The sequence below is a fragment of the Hevea brasiliensis genome, chromosome 1, assembly GCF_030052815.1.
Source record: "Hevea brasiliensis isolate MT/VB/25A 57/8 chromosome 1, ASM3005281v1, whole genome shotgun sequence".
Classification (NCBI taxonomy): Eukaryota; Viridiplantae; Streptophyta; class Magnoliopsida; order Malpighiales; family Euphorbiaceae; genus Hevea; species Hevea brasiliensis.
The window spans coordinates 41,109,517-41,127,243 of record NC_079493.1 but is presented as its reverse complement, the minus strand read 5'-3'; positions in this window follow the sequence as shown (position 1 = coordinate 41,127,243).

The window sequence follows — 17,727 nt, the reverse complement described above, 5'->3', positions numbered from 1 at the left end:
CAAATTATGCCATTAACCCATTCAAATTATTGGGCAAAGTTAAGTTATCAAACCTGCAACTCTGCAGATTTTCACTTGAGCAGTAATGTTTGGATGGCTATAACTCTCTCTAGAAAACTCGGATTTAGGCGATTCTTGAACCGATGGAAACCTAAGGTATGGTAGAACATTTCATAAGAAGAAAGTTAGACCAAATTATGAACTTAACTTGATCAAATTACTGACCAAAGTTGGACCAAAAATCTGCCAGACCCAAAATCTCAGCATGAACAGTACACGTGAACAGTAAACTTATTTTGGCCATAACTTGAGCTACAAAACTCCAAATGGAGTGATTCAAAAAAGGAAATTCAACTAGACAAAATAAGGAACAACTTTCATGTTTACCATTTCCTCAAATTCTTACTGCAACAGTGCCCAATGGAATAGTAAAGTTGAGTTACAAAAATTGAAAATTTTGCTTCTCTTGGTTTAAGCTTAGAAATGGTATTAATGCTTAATGCCAACAAGTTTTAAATGCAAAATGTGGTACATTGGAAGTGTTAAAACCAATGCAACTATTTTCTATGCAAAAGTCAACTTTTTGTTGACCAATGAAGTGAATAGTGACACCAAGACTTGAAATTCAAAAATTGTGAAACTTAAAAGTGCAAAATGCCCTAGTAGGCCTAATGTGATTGGTTTGGATAGATTGGCATGCCAATAGGGTATTGTTTTAGCAGTACTGCAAAAGGCTTTATGCCTGTATTCATGGCTTTTATGCCCGTATTCATGGCTTTTATGCCCAATTATGTGATATCATGGCTTTTTAGCCATACTGACTGCATACATGGTTGACGTTCTGCGTCCCATGGTATGACGGCCCGAGGCACCGCGGTGTCCAGTGCCAACGACCCGTTATCCAGTCCAGTCGTCCAGTATAGGTTACTTGGGCATGGAAAAGTATAACTGTGATTGAACTGATTATTAAAGAAAATACGAAAATTAAGTATCAGGAATGATTACAAAAATACAAAGAAGCTCAAGATCATGAAGAAAATAATTAACGAAATGCATGAAGAAGTTAATATCATAAAACATGATTAGCCCTCGACTAAACAACAAGTTAGTAATTATTCATTTCTTATGAACACAATAGCAAGGAAATTATTATTTTTTATTTGCATATTATATTTTCTTGTATTATTGGCACCACTAAGCTTTATGCTTAGCGCGTCGCTTTTGCAACGCGTAGGTACTGAAGATTTGGACAGAGGGCCCAGTAGACCACAGATTCGGTAAGGCAGTTCACAGTTCTGCATAGTGTCCATGTCACCTCACCATCCACAGTGCATTGGTAGGACACTAGGTCCCATTTTGTATTTTGAGATTTTTGTAAATTTGGTAATTAAACTCTTATTTTAATGTATTTGAACAAATGTAATATAATTTTGTATTAATGTAAGTACTTGTAATTTGTGATTATAAATCACATGTGAGAATTTATTTATGATTTGAGTCTAATGATGATGTGAAATGATAAATAGAGGAATCGTTAAGAAATTGCTGTAACTTGATGTGATACAAAATGTGAATTGTATATGAGTACCATGAGATGAATGATTGAGAAATAAATGAAATTGATGAAATTATTCTGAGACTTTGTTGATAATTGGAGTTGGGATTGATTGAATATGATCATAGGAAGTGTTTTTCACAGGTTCCGAAGAACTGTTTTCTCTATTTTTAGCCGGTACTCCGCCGGATTTTCTTTAAAATTTTCGGAACCTCAAATAAATTACAATTTCAATAAATGAATTATATTTCACAAGTTATTTTCAAAACTATGATAAAAATGAATTAAGATAAAATAGAGTGCTCCGGCACACTGAGTGGCATAACTTGCTCGGCTACAGTGTAGTCGGGTAAGGGGTGTCACATTTAGTGGTATCAGAGCGCGGTTTAGACGTTTCTGGACGTAGATAGATTGCATATCATGCATTGCATTCATAAGAGTCGAGGTGACACTATTGCAAATCTGTATTTCCTGTTTATTTTAGGTTAAGGTATGGAATAAGAGAGTGAAGAGACAATGAGATAGCGAATGGAGATGAGAAAGAGACTGTATTTAAGATGAAAAAGGATAAGTACATAACTGTTTGAGGATAGGATTGAGACTAAGGAGAAAGTGAAGTAGGATAACTGTTTGAGGATAGGATTGAGACTAAGGAGAAAGTGAAGTAGGATAACACGGAAAGGTGAAGAAATAAAGAGGTAGTAGCTCCTTGGCTATTTACATTGGGTAAATTTCGAGGACGAAATTTAAATAAGAGGGGAAGAGTTGTAACACCCTCCCCGTAGCAACTCATCTGATCTTTATTCGGTGACCGGTGTCGGTCCGGACAGCTAGAACGTCCGAAAAAATATTTAAACTAAAGCGAGAAACCATAAATAACTCAAATATTGATAAGAAAAATTTAGTAAAAATTTTAGAAATAAAATACAACTAAGTCACACGAGCCGGTGCCCAAGCGATGGGTAACCCAGAGGGATGTTGCGGTTCTCGCAACGAGGAGCCCTAGACTCGGGAAAAAATTCATAAAATAATTTTTGGGACTCTAGAGAAGGGTCATTGAGGTTCCTATGTCATTAGAATGCCAAGAAAATATTTAGAAAAATTTTACAATCGGTACAGACAATTTTGACCCGTTAAGCCAAACGGAGGGCATTTTGGTCATTTCGCCTTCAGAGGTGATTTTTGGCCGACTTGCCCAGTTGAGTAAATAATTAATATGACATAAAATATGAATAAACATTACTAAAAATGAAATTGGAAATGAGTAGTGGATAAAAGAAAAGGAAAATGAAATAAAAAACAATTTATGACATCTTGATGATGTCATTTAAAAGCCATAACCAATCACAATTAAGTAACCATTTGACTAATTAATAAAAGAGATAAATAAAGACCAAGGAAGACCAAAAACAAGCAGCCATCTTCTTCTTCAAAACGTGATCCTCTCCTCCATAACCCTCCATGGAAGTTTTCTTTAATTACTTCCATTTTCCCATGAATTTGCACTATAAAACCCTAAGTCCCTTCACTAAAAGCTTGTCTCTACCTCTTGGGAAGTGTTTGGTAGCCTAGAAAGTGAAGGAAAGTGAAGTTTTAGCTTGGAGAAATCTGCCCTACAAGAGGTTAAAGTGAGGTTAGTGCCTACTTATATATATACTTCTTTGATTCCATGTTAGAAGCTTGAAATAAGTGAGAAGTTGTAAATTAAATGAATAAAAGTTAAGTGTATGCATCCTTTGAATTTTCAGCAGCCCTAGGAAAGAATGAGTTTGATTGTATTAATGGACTTAGAGTGAATTGGAGATTATGTTTAAAGTGTATACATATATATATACAAAGAATGAAAGAGTTAACTAAAGAAATTGCGAAAACCATGACTTTGAGCTAGGGTTTAGGAGTGAAAATTTGACTTTTCTTATGAAATTGTTAAAGAACATTCTAATGGTCAATTAGTGACCATTTGAGGTAAGTTGACCAGTGTAACACCCCTAAGTTCGGTAGTGCGTTCTGCTGTACCGGTGACCAGTGTTGTCCGGACAGCTAGGATGCTTAGAACTACACTTCAATATGAGTGAGGAGACATAAAATAATGAAATACAAGAAAAGAAAGTACAAGAAAAACAAAGGAAAAATCATAGCAAAGAAATGTAACCGAGTAAGTGGCTGAAACCTAGCGATGGGTGACATGCCAGGAAGTCACGGCGTGGATCGTTGACTAGCTCCTGATCATGGAACCACGGAAAACATTTTTAGGACATAAATAGACCCTTATTGAAGTATAAATCTCATTAGAAAGATTAAAGAAAAATTAAATAATTAGTACAAAGAACAGTGAGAAATCGAAAAACAGACAAAATACGATTATTCAGAAAAATCGAACGAATCTAACAAAGGGCATTATGGTCATTTGACATCCCGAAGTGTCTTTTGACCTAAATGTCCATTAAAAATAAATAATATTACACTTAGAAAATAAAATGAAAAATTAAATTGAGGGTACCTAATACAAATAGCCAAAATGGAGTGAAAAATGTGTAAATAACACATGTAAACATATTATATGATTTAATCCAAATAAGTGGACCACTAAAGGAATAAATTAAAGCTAATGGGGCAGGTGTACACCTAACATACCATCTGCAGATTCATTTTCTCTTAGTTCTTCAACAATGCCGTAACAAGCTCCCTAAGAAAACTCCATAGCCATTTTGCTTCAAACCTCATCTTCTCCTCCATTTCAACTCCAATCCCTTAAGTAGCTTTATGAAAAATGGTCTACACATCACAAGGAAGATATTGATACCAATTTTGAGAAGTTTGGTGAAGGTTTAGCAAGTTACAATTAAAGGTAAGTTTGCATTTTTGAGAATTTCCTTGTTAAACTTTATGTTTATGTTATGGGTGTTAGTTTTGTGAAGGAAATTTTGAAGTTTAAATAGTTATTGAGATAGCCATTTTATGACAGACAGGGGGTCACACATTTGATGATTTATTATGCATATAATTGATGAGAAATAATGTTGATCATGGTAAATTAATAACCTAGTGAATTATTTCATGTTTATATGGTGATTTATGCACTTGGATGGGAATTGGTAACTTGGACGGCACTTTGATGTTGAAGGACAAATTTCGGCAGCCTTGGGGACACTTGAATAAATGTGTATATTCATGGGAGTGTTGGCAGAATTGTGGCATTAAGGAATGAAGGATATGTGTATGAAATTATTGTGTAAAGTGTATGTGAGAATTAGTGGTGTTTAGGTGTGTATGTAATGGTATTGAGATATTGTAAATGTGAATTATATTTGGTGTGTTGAGGGTAATGGTAATCTGCCCAAAATAATGTTAATGTAAAGTAGATAATGCTTTTGGTAATGTACCAAAACAGATTGGTAGGGTATGGAAGTAAACTTTGCAAGTTAAATGTGTGTTTGAAGTGGGGTGTGAAAGGCATAGTGAGGGCAGTGTACATTTTAGCCTATAACCTTAAATGTGTAACCTCAATTGGTATGAGACCAATTTGAGGTAAAACTAGGCGCAAAATGTGCCAACTTTCATTGAGAAACCATACCAAAATTCTGCTTGCAAGGTGACCTAAAAAAATGACCAATTCGGATTAGGTGCAATTAGGACCTGAAAAATGACCAATTGGGCAGCAGTGAGTAATTAGGCCATAACTCACTCAAACCTGGTCCAATTGACCTGAAATTTTAACCATGAATAGTTAAGACCCATACCTACAAGTCTTATGAAGACACCAAAGCCCAGAAATGACCATAAGCAAGTCAAACAACTTGCACAAGTTCGGGTCCAAAAACTGGCCGAACCAGAATTGACCAATTTGACCTAAAATTGACCTAAAATGGTACCATTTGACCAGCAATAGTATAATGACCATAACTCGGTCTACTTAACTCGGATTGACCTGAAATTTTGCACCGCGTGCAATAAGGCCTAGATCTACAAGTTTGTAGTTTCGACCGAGACCCAAAACCGAGGAACTAGATCGTCCGGTTAGGTCAAACCAGGTCCCTGATCCAAAGAATTTGCATTAAAATGCACTAAGCAAGGAAATGACTTTGGTAAAACATACCAAACCTAAAACCCTATCAAATGTGACATATTAACGACACTAAAACCTAATTTACCTAAAACGCAACGAGGGTCGGTATATTAGGTGATTAAGTGAAAAATTGAGTTCAGTGCATTATTTACCAAACATTATCGTTAGAGACAATTTAATTTAGTACTGAAACACTTCAAATTGTGTTTCTCAGTTAACAAGGACTCAAAGAAAAGGGAAGGAAACACCGAGTCCGCACTGTGGGACAACATCGAGGTTTGTGCACAACGGCTATTGCTTTTGAATTTTTCAATTGAGATAAATATTGAATATTTGTATATTATTGTTTTAAATTGTGTTTGTGCACAACAACTATTTCTTTTGAATTATTTTCAATGGAAATAAATATTGACTATTTGCATATCATTGTTTTAAATTGTGGAAATGTCTTTGAATGGGTATTTATTGCTTGAAAAGCATTGTAAATGATTTGAAATCGTGAGAAATTGTTTGAATGATATTGATGGATACTTATTGCTTAAAAGCATTGTAAATGGTTTGAAATTGTGGGAAATTAGTTTAGTGTGATTTGTGAAAATCGAAGTTAATTATGAATTGTGTTGCCATTTTGTGAATGAAATTATGACTTTGGAAATTTATTGGATTCTCACGAATCATTTGAATAAAATGTTTGGAATTGATTTTGTGTTCACACTTAGCATGACAGTATCGTATCATTCCTTCTCCAATTATGGGGTTGTGATCGTTTATTTCCTTCTCCATTTATGGAGTCGTGATCGTTTATTTTTCCCTCTCTGGTTTACGATTGAGGTGATCGGATGAGTACTCATTATATAGCTAGCTCCCTTCCTCATTGATTTCGATTAGTGAGGTTGTGATTGCTTTGTCGTGGTGTACAACGCGGCATTGATCGGAAAATTGTGTCATGGCTTAAGTTGTGAATGAATTGGCAACACTGTATTCTTAAATTATTCGACTAAATTGCGTTATTATGTATTGTGAGATTGTGAAATTGATTTAAACTCTTGTTGACATATACTGTCTATTGAATTCAACCATGATCTGACTTATTAAAATTATTGTGATATTGACAAATGGAGTTTAAATTCTTGTTGACATTTATTGTCTTGAATTTAATTATGATTTTAAGTATCCACTATTTACATGACTTATGAATTGTGATTTGAAATTGTATTTGGTTAATGTTGTGCACCACTGAGACATTGTCTCAGCGATAGCTTTTTATTGCTGTCGCAGTAGAGAGACAGCATGTATACAGACTAGGCCGCATATACATCCAATGAGGGATTTCTGGTATAATGAGTATACCAATATTTTGCATTTTGTATCAGAATGTATGACATCGTATGTACATATTGTTTTGGTTTTGAGCAGTTGTAAATTAAATTGTACCTTGAAGTTGTAAATTAATTATGAGTGTTTTGGATTGTAAAAGCTGTATTATATTTCCTTATCTCAGACTTTGAAAAATTTCTATGGAATTGAGTTGAGAAATATTGTGTTGAGAAAAATGTGGAGTTGAGATTTGAAAATATATTGAAGTGCTTTTTACAGGTTTTCTGAAGAACTGTTTTATCCAAAATACAGATGGCACTCTGCCAAAATTTTTACAGATACTCCAAATAAATCAAATGAGTTAGTTGTTTCACTTCAGTTCACCAAAGTCTTTCACACCTATAAATAGTGCTCACCACTGTAAAAGAAGTAAGAAAAGTTTTTAAAATCCCTTGTAGTGTATTTAATGGATTATCAGTAGACGGAGTTGGTAATTCATTAGGTATACTACGGGATCATGTTATGCCCATGAGGGGTAGGGTGTGACATGTTTTAGTGGTATCAGAGCAAAGTTTTTAAATTCTGTTTTCACCTGTTATTTGAATGTTCTTTCTTCATAGTACAACTGCTCAATATCATTGTTGATACATACAGTACATTACAGTATAAATATGCACTAACGAGAGTAAATATCCTTGTGTTATTGTTCAGGAAAGCTAAGATCCTCGCATTGAATATGGAAGAGGGTGATCGTTCAGTCGATCAGTCTATAGAGGCTGAGGTGCAAGGGGATGCCCCAGGCTTACATAATGTTAGTGGTTCAAGAAAGACCTGCAGATCGCAGCTTTCTGCTCGATTCGCTCAGAGATGGTCGCAATATTCCAACAAATGGTCGTAATGCGCCTACTCAAGTCCCAATAGACACCAGTGGTACAACCACAGTCTCCTACGAGGCAATATGATAAATTGATGAAATATGGGGCTACAGAGTTCAAGGGGACAGCAGATCCTCTAGAGGCTGAACAGTGGTTAGAGAGGATGGATAGGGTATTCAAGAAACTTCATTGTACAGAGGAGCTCAGACTTGAATACTCCGTATCTTTGTTACAGGGGGATGCTTATGACTGGTGGAAAACCATTCCCCACAGTCTGGTAGAGCCTGCAGTGCTAACATGGAATGACTTCCTCAGGGAATTCAGGCAGAAATATGTGCCTGATGCCTATGTAGACCAGAAACTACAAGAATTCCTAAGTCCAAACAAAGGCATCGTGGTGAGTATGAAAGAGAATTCTCCCGCCTTAGCCACTATGCAGTAAGCTTGCTTGCTACCAGCAGGGAGAGATGCAAGAGGTTTGAAACTGGCTTAAAGCCCAGTATCAGAGTACAAGTGCTCGGCTTCAAACACACTAACTTCTCTGAACTTGTTTCTCAAGCCCTAGAGTTGGAAAGAGTTGAGTTTGAGACTACTCCTGAGAAAAAGAGATCAGAGAAGACAGATGAAGAGGGAAAGTCAGTAGAACAGAGTTCCAGTGGTCCTACTGGAAAGAGGAAGAACTATGAGGGACACAAGAGGTGGCAAGAAGTCTAGTAGGGAGGACATTCAAGACAGAAACCTCCTTTATCCGGTCAAAGATAGTATCGAGGTTCCTACCTTTCCCTCGAATGTGAAAATTGTGGTAGCTATCTTGTTGTGATATGCTATTAGTCTAATGGAGCCTGTTATAACTGTGGAGGCATAGGACACTTTGCCAAGGACTGCACCAGTAGTCGCAGAGTTGGACCACCTCCTACTACTGCAGAAGGGTCAGTTCAAAGCCCTGTCACCAGAGGTTCGCAACCACCCAGCAGAGGTAGAGGCAGGAGTAGAGGTAGCCCAGCAGGCAGCCAAGGCACAGTAAAACATTCAGAGCAAGATAGTGCTCCAGTCAGAGTCTATGCCATGAGACAGAGAAGTGGCCGAGACATCTGATGTCGTGGCTGGTACCTTCTCAACTTTTAACCAAGATGTGTTTGTGTTAATCGATCTGGGTTCTACCCATTCTTATGTGTGTGCTAGCATCATTGATTGCATTGCTGCTCCAGGTACAAAAATGGATTTTGAGGTGCTAGTAACAAGTCCATTAGGACAGGAGGTCGGGAAAATAAATTTTGATGCATTAGTGATTAGTCCTTTAGGATAAGGATTGTGATAATAAGTGAAATTAGTTTTGGAAGAGTTTATCGGCGAAAAGTATTTGCTGACACACCATAAAATTATAAAGCTAATTGGCGAGCCTACTTAATGTAAGGCAAGAGAACGTAAAAGTAAGTTACAGAAATAGAATTGCTCTAGATGAAGGCAGAGATGTTACTGTAGTAATTGTTAATGGATAGTGTAATCAGAATAAGTTCGGATATCAGTGAATTCAAAAAGGATAAAAGATAGGAAAGTTTGATCTATTGAATAAGCTGTAGATTACAGTACTAACTTGAGATTATTGTGTAGAGCTACGTACTACCCGATGGTACATCTAGATGAGAATAGTTGCCAACGGCATCTGTTTTTGTATAGTTATGCCAGGACATAATTTAATTGTTAGAAATAAGTTTGAAAATCCTACTTAGGGATCTAAAACTCAAAAGTTAGAATATCGAAAGGTTATAGTTCAGTACAAAAGGAAGTAAGTTATAGAATATTGACAGATAAAAAGAGTTACGGAAGTAGAGATTTGAACAGTTGATTAATATATAACAAAGAAATATTCCGAATGTGAGGAAGACTATGGATTAAAATGGTCAGAGGACCCATGACTGATGAATGATTCTAACATGACCTCAAGGGTCATTCAAGAAGCAACGTGAACCGAAATATTAGACAGCATAATAGTAAGAGGTGATTGGTGTTATCCAAACAAATCAAACATTGTATTAGATTGTTAAAAGACTTATACAAATTTGAGGAAAAGAAGATTATACGATCATATAGAAAGGAGAAAATAAACGTATGACTATTGTAAGATGGCAATTGGGTAAAATTTCGAGACGAAATTTATTTAAGGGGGGGAGAATTGTAACACCCCTAAGTTCGTAGAGTGCGTCACAGACGGGTGACCAAGGTTGTCCTGGACAGCTAGGATGCTTAGAACTACACTTCAATATGAGTGAGGAGACATAAAATAATGAAATACAAGAAAAGAAAGTACAAGAAAAACAAAGGAAAAATCATAGCAAAGAAATGTAACCGAGTAAGTGAGCCGGGAAACCTAGCGATGGGTGACCGCACCGGGAAGTCACGGCGTGGACCGTTGACTAGCCCTGGACTGCGGGAAACCCTAGAAAACATTTTTAGGACATAAATAGACCCTTATTGAAGTATAAATCTCATTAGAAAGATTAAAGAAAAATTAAATAATTAGTACAAAGAACAGTGAGAAATCGAAAAACAGACAAAATACGGTGTTACCGAAAAATCGGGAACGTAACCCGAACAGGGGCATTATGGTCATTTGACATCCCGAAGTGTCTTTTGACCTAAATGTCCATTAAAAATAAATAATATTACACTTAGAAAATAAAATGAAAAATTAAATTGAGGGTACCTAATACAAATAGCCAAAATGGAGTGAAAAATGTGTAAATAACACATGTAAACATATTATATGATTTAATCCAAATAAGTGGACCACTAAAGGAATAAATTAAAGCTAATGGGGCAGGTGTACACCTAACATACCATCTGCAGATTCATTTTCTCTTAGTTCTTCAACAATGCCGTAACAAGCTCCCTAAGAAAACTCCATAGCCATTTTGCTTCAAACCTCATCTTCTCCTCCATTTCAACTCCAATCCCTTAAGTAGCTTTATGAAAAATGGTCTACACATCACAAGGAAGATATTGATACCAATTTTGAGAAGTTTGGTGAAGGTTTAGCAAGTTACAATTAAAGGTAAGTTTGCATTTTTGAGAATTTCCTTGTTAAACTTTATGTTTATGTTATGGGTGTTAGTTTTGTGAAGGAAATTTTGAAGTTTAAATAGTTATTGAGATAGCCATTTTTGGACAGCCATGGGGTCACACATTTGATGATTTATTATGCATATAATTGATGAGAAATAATGTTGATCATGGTAAATTAATAACCTAGTGAATTATTTCATGTTTATATGGTGATTTATGCACTTGGATGGGAATTGGTAACTTGGACGGCACTTTGATGTTGAAGGACAAATTTCGGCAGCCTTGGGGACACTTGAATAAATGTGTATATTCATGGGAGTGTTGGCAGAATTGTGGCATTAAGGAATGAAGGATATGTGTATGAAATTATTGTGTAAAGTGTATGTGAGAATTAGTGGTGTTTAGGTGTGTATGTAATGGTATTGAGATATTGTAAATGTGAATTATATTTGGTGTGTTGAGGGTAATGGTAATCTGCCCAAAATAATGTTAATGTAAAGTAGATAATGCTTTTGGTAATGTACCAAAACAGATTGGTAGGGTATGGAAGTAAACTTTGCAAGTTAAATGTGTGTTTGAAGTGGGGTGTGAAAGGCATAGTGAGGGCAGTGTACATTTTAGCCTATAACCTTAAATGTGTAACCTCAATTGGTATGAGACCAATTTGAGGTAAAACTAGGCGCAAAATGTGCCAACTTTCATTGAGAAACCATACCAAAATTCTGCTTGCAAGGTGACCTAAAAAAATGACCAATTCGGATTAGGTGCAATTAGGACCTGAAAAATGACCAATTGGGCAGCAGTGAGTAATTAGGCCATAACTCACTCAAACCTGGTCCAATTGACCTGAAATTTTAACCATGAATAGTTAAGACCCATACCTACAAGTCTTATGAAGACACCAAAGCCCAGAAATGACCATAAGCAAGTCAAACAACTTGCACAAGTTCGGGTCCAAAAACTGGCCGAACCAGAATTGACCAATTTGACCTAAAATTGACCTAAAATGGTACCATTTGACCAGCAATAGTATAATGACCATAACTCGGTCTACTTAACTCGGATTGACCTGAAATTTTGCCCCGCGTGCAATAAGACCTAGATCTACAAGTTTGTAGTTTTGACCGAGACCCGAAAATCGAGGGAACTAGATCGTCCGGTTAGGTCAAACCAGTGTCCCGGAATCCAGCAATTTGCATTAAAATGCACTAAGCAAGGAAATGACTTTGGTAAAACATACCAAACCTAAAACCCTATCAAATGTGACATATTAACGACACTAAAACCTAATTTACCTAAAACGCAACGAGGGTCGGTATATTAGGTGATTAAGTGAAAAATTGAGTTCAGTGCATTATTTACCAAACATTATCGTTAGAGACAATTTAATTTAGTAATTAAACACTTCAAATTGTGTTTCGATTAACAAGGACTCAGCAAAAGGGAAGGAAACACTGAGTCCAGACCAGGGGGACAGTCATCAGAGGTTTGTGCACAACGGCTATTGCTTTTGAATTTTTCAATTGAGATAAATATTGAATATTTGTATATTATTGTTTTAAATTGTGTTTGTGCACAACAACTATTTCTTTTGAATTATTTTCAATGGAAATAAATATTGACTATTTGCATATCATTGTTTTAAATTGTGGAAATGTCTTTGAATGGGTATTTATTGCTTGAAAAGCATTGTAAATGATTTGAAACTGTGAGAAATTGTTTGAATGATATTGATGGATACTTATTGCTTAAAAGCATTGTAAATGGTTTGAAATTGTGGGAAAATTAGTTTAGTGTGATTTGTGAAAATCGAAGTTAATTATGAATTGTGTTGCCATTTTGTGAATGAAATTATGACTTTGGAAATTTATTGGATTCTCACGAATCATTTGAATAAAATGTTTGAAATTGATTTTGTGTTCACACTTAGCATGACAGTATCGTATCATTCCTTCTCCAATTATGGGGTTGTGATCGTTTATTTCCTTCTCCATTTATGGAGTCGTGATCGTTTATTTTTCCCTCTCTGGTTTACCAGTTGAGGTGATCGGATGAGTACTCATTATATAGCTAGCTCCCCTTCCTCATTGATTTCGATTAGTGAGGTTGTGATTGCTTTGTCGTGGTGTACAACGCGGCATTGATCGGAAAATTGTGTCATGGCTTAAGTTGTGAATGAATTGGCAACACTGTATTCTTAAATTATTCGACTAAATTGCGTTATTATGTATTGTGAGATTGTGAAATTGATTTAAACTCTTGTTGACATATACTGTCTATTGAATTCAACCATGATCTGACTTATTAAAATTATTGTGATATTGACAAATGGAGTTTAAATTCTTGTTGACATTTATTGTCTTGAATTTAATTATGATTTTAAGTATCCACTATTTACATGACTTATGAATTGTGATTTGAAATTGTATTTGGTTAATGTTGTGCACCACTGAGACATTGTCTCAGCGATAGCTTTTTATTGCTGTCGCAGGTAGAGAGACAGACAGGGCAGCAGACTAGGCTGCATATACATCCAGCGAGGGATTTCCTGGTATAATGAGTATACCAATATTTTGCATTTTGTACTGTAATGTATGACACTGTATGTACATATTGTTTTGGTTTTGAGCAGTTGTAAATTAAATTGTACCTTGAAGTTGTAAATTAATTATGAGTGTTTTGGATTGTAAAAGCTGTATTATATTTCCTTATCTCAGACTTTGAAAAATTTCTATGGAATTGAGTTGAGAAATATATTGTGTTGAGAAAAATGTGGAGTTGAGATTTGAAAATATATTGAAGTGCTTTTTACAGGTTTTCTGAAGAACTGTTTTATCCAAAATACAGATGGCACTCTGCCAAAATTTTTACAGATACTCCAAATAAATCAAATGAGTTAGTTGTTTCACTTCAGTTCACCAAAGTCTTTCACACCTGTAAATAGTGCTCACCACTGTAAAAGAAGTAAGAAAAGTTTTTAAAATCCCTTGTAGTGTATTTAATGGATTATCAGTAGACGGAGTTGGTAATTCATTAGGTATACTACGGGATCATGTTATGCCTTACAGAGGGGTAGGGTGTGACAACCATAATTAGGAGTGAATTATTGCATGGCAAAGTGGAATGGGCAGGCTGCCCAATGAGTGCAGCAGGGTGGTTGAGATTTCAGTCCACTTGGACTGCCATATCTTTAGCTGTGTAGGTTCAATTGGTGTTTGGCCAATTGGACATGAAACTAGGCTTATAATGGCACATTTTTGCTGAAGAAACCATGCCCAAAAGACCAAAGCAAGTGGACCAAAAGTTAGCCCCAATCCGGATACCCTGCAAACAGCCCCTGCAGAATGACCAAATGAACAGTAACTGTTCATTTGGCCATAACTCACTGTAGAATGGTCAAATTGACCTGAAATTTTTACAGAAACAAGATATGATATAGACAAACAACTTTCATGAAGAACATCACCCCAAATTATGCCATTAACCCATTCAAATTATTGGGCAAAGTTAAGTTATCAAACCTGCAACTCTGCAGATTTTCACTTGAGCAGTAATGTTTGGATGGCTATAACTCTCTCTAGAAAACTCGGATTTAGGCGATTCTTGAACCGATGGAAACCTAAGGTATGGTAGAACATTTCATAAGAAGAAAGTTAGACCAAATTATGAACTTAACTTGATCAAATTACTGACCAAAGTTGGACCAAAAATCTGCGGACCAAAATCTCAGCATGAGCGATTGCACGTGAACAGTAAACTTATTTTGGCCATAACTTGAGCTACAAAACTCCAAATGGAGTGATTCAAAAAAGGAAATTCAACTAGACAAAATAAGGAACAACTTTCATGTTTACTATTTCCTCAAATTCTTACTGCAACAGTGCCCAATGGAATAGTAAAGTTGAGTTACAAAAATTGAAAATTTTGCTTCTCTTGGTTTAAGCTTAGAAATGGTATTAATGCTTAATGCCAACAAGTTTTAAATGCAAAATATGGTACATTGGAAGTGTTAAAACCAATGCAACTATTTTCTATGCAAAAGTCAACTTTTTGTTGACCAATGAAGTGAATAGTGACACCAAGACTTGAAATTCAAAAATTGTGAAACTTAAAAGTGCAAAATGTCCTAGTAGGCCTAATGTGATTGGTTTGGATAGATTGGCATGCCAATAGGGTATTGTTTTAGCAGTACTGCGAAAGGCTTTATGTCTGTATTCATGGCTTTTATGCCCGATTATGTGATATCATGGCTTTTTAGCCATACTGACTGCATACATGGTTGACGTTCTGCGTCCCATGGTATGACGGCCCGAGGCACCGCGGTGTCCAGTGCCAACGACCCGTTATCCAGTCCAGTCGTCCAATATAGGTTACTTGGGCATGGAAAAGTATAACTGTGATTAAACTGATTATTAAAGAAAATACGAAAATTAAGTATCAGGAATGATTACAAAAATACAAAGAAGCTCAAGATCATGAAGAAAATAATTAACGAAATGCATGAAGAAGTTAATATCGTAAAACATGATTAGCCCTCGACTAAACAACAAGTTAGTAATTATTCATTTCTTATGAACACAATAGCAAGGAAATTATTATTTTTTTATTTGCATATTATATTTTCTTGTATTATTGGTAGCACTAAGCTTTATGCTTAGCGCGTCGCTTTTGCAACGCGTAGGTACTGAAGATTTGGACAGAGGGCCCAGTAGACCACAGATTCGGTAAGGCAGTTCACAGTTCTGCATAGTTTCCGTGTCACCTCACCATCCACAGTGCATTGGTAGGACACTAGATCCCATTTTGTATTTTGAGATTTTTTTAAATTTGGTAATTAAACTCTTATTTTAACATATGTATTTGAACAAATGTAATATAATTTTGTATTAATGTAAGTACTTGTAATTTGTGATTATAAATCACATGTGAGAATTTATTTATGATTTGAGTCTAATGATGATGTGAAATGATAAATAGAGGAATCGTTAAGAAATTGATGTAACTTGATGTGGTACAAAATGTGAATTGTATATAAGTACCATGAGATGAATGATTGAGAAATAAATGAAATTGATGAAATTATTCTGAGACTTTGTTGATAATTGGAGTTGGGATTGATTGAATATGATCATAGGAAGTGTTTTTCACAGGTTCCGAAGAACTGTTTTCTCTATTTTTAGCCGGTACTCCGCCGGATTTTCTTTAAAATTTTCGGAACCTCAAATAAATTACAATTTCAATAAATGAATTATATTTCACAAGTTATTTTCAAAACTATGATAAAAATGAATTAAGATAAAATAGAGTGCTCCGGCACACTGAGTGGCATAACTTGCTCGGCTACACTGTAGTCGGGTAAGGGGTGTCACACTCATCTAAGGATTTTTGCACATTACCATCCAAAGGTCTATCAACTTTAGATAAGGTCTCATTCTCCTTCCTTAAACTAGCAAGCTCACTTTTCAAAATTTTATTTCTCTTACGACTTAATTCTAGTTCATCATTCATAACTTTAAGAGCATTAACTAGTTCATCATAAGAAAATTCAACAACATCATCATTTAAAGTTACCTCATTGGAGCTTTCCTCCATTGCCATGAAGCACATTTGGGCAACTTGATCACCAATCTCCTTATCTTCGGAGTCACTTGATTCATCCCATGTTGCTTTAAGTGCCTTCTTCTAGAATTTCTTGAAAGGCTTCTTCAATTTGGGACAATCCATTCTAATGTGACCTGATTTGTTGCATTCAAAGCATATGGGAGGATCCCTCTTGCTACTTTCTCCTTTGTCCTTCTTGAAGTTCCTCTTTGGGATAAACTTCTTGTTTTGGAAGAGCATCTCCTTATTCTCCTTGTCATTAGAGCTAATTCTACCTCATCAAACTCATCATCTTCATCACTTGAGTTTTCAGAAGATACTTTGAAGGTAATGGTCTTTTTGGCTTTGTTAGGTTCCTCCACTTGCTCTCTTTTGAGGGTCATCTCATAGTCAATGAGATTTCCGAAGAGCTCATCAAGTTGTACCTTGCTCAAGTCCTTGGAATCCTTGAGTGAAGTTACTTTAGGTAGCCACTCCTTAGGAAGACTTCTTAAAATCTTCTTTACTAGCTCCTCATTTGTGAATGTCTTCCCAAGAGATTTAATTCCTCCTATAATCTCCACAAATCTATCATACATTTCACCTATGGTTTCATCCGACTTCATCTTGAATAATTCATATTGGTAGATAAGGGAATCCATCTTATTCTCCTTTACTTGACTAGTACCTTCATGAGTAACCACTAAAGCATCCCAAATTTCTTTTGCAGTAGACTTTATACACACTTTATTATATTCACTTCTACTTAATGCAAAAAATAGAACATGAATAGCCTTATCATTTAAAGCCACTCTTCTTTTCTCTTGCTCACTCCATTCACCCTTAGGCTTAGCTACATGCACACCATCAACAATTTTAGTTGGGGTGAATGGCCCATTTTCTACAACATCCCATAAGTCAACCCCTTCTGATTTAAGGAAATAATACATCCTATTTTTCTAATACAAGAAGTCATTACCATCAAAGAAAGGAGGTCTTACCACGAATTGACAAAATGACCTATGGATCTATTGCAAAAGCCTAGACTTAATGTGTCACAACCAGTTTCAGTATTTATTTTGTATTTGAAGTTATAGATGTCTAAATGAAGCAAGCCCAAGTCCATTTGAACCTTAAGAGCCACCTCTATAACTTCTATGAAGGGCTGGAAGCAAGATGAGGCCGTTTTAATTATAAAAAACGGCAATGAAATCGTCATTATGGGTTGGGCACTCTGTCCAAACTAGTCTTGATTTTTGGCCCATAAGTTG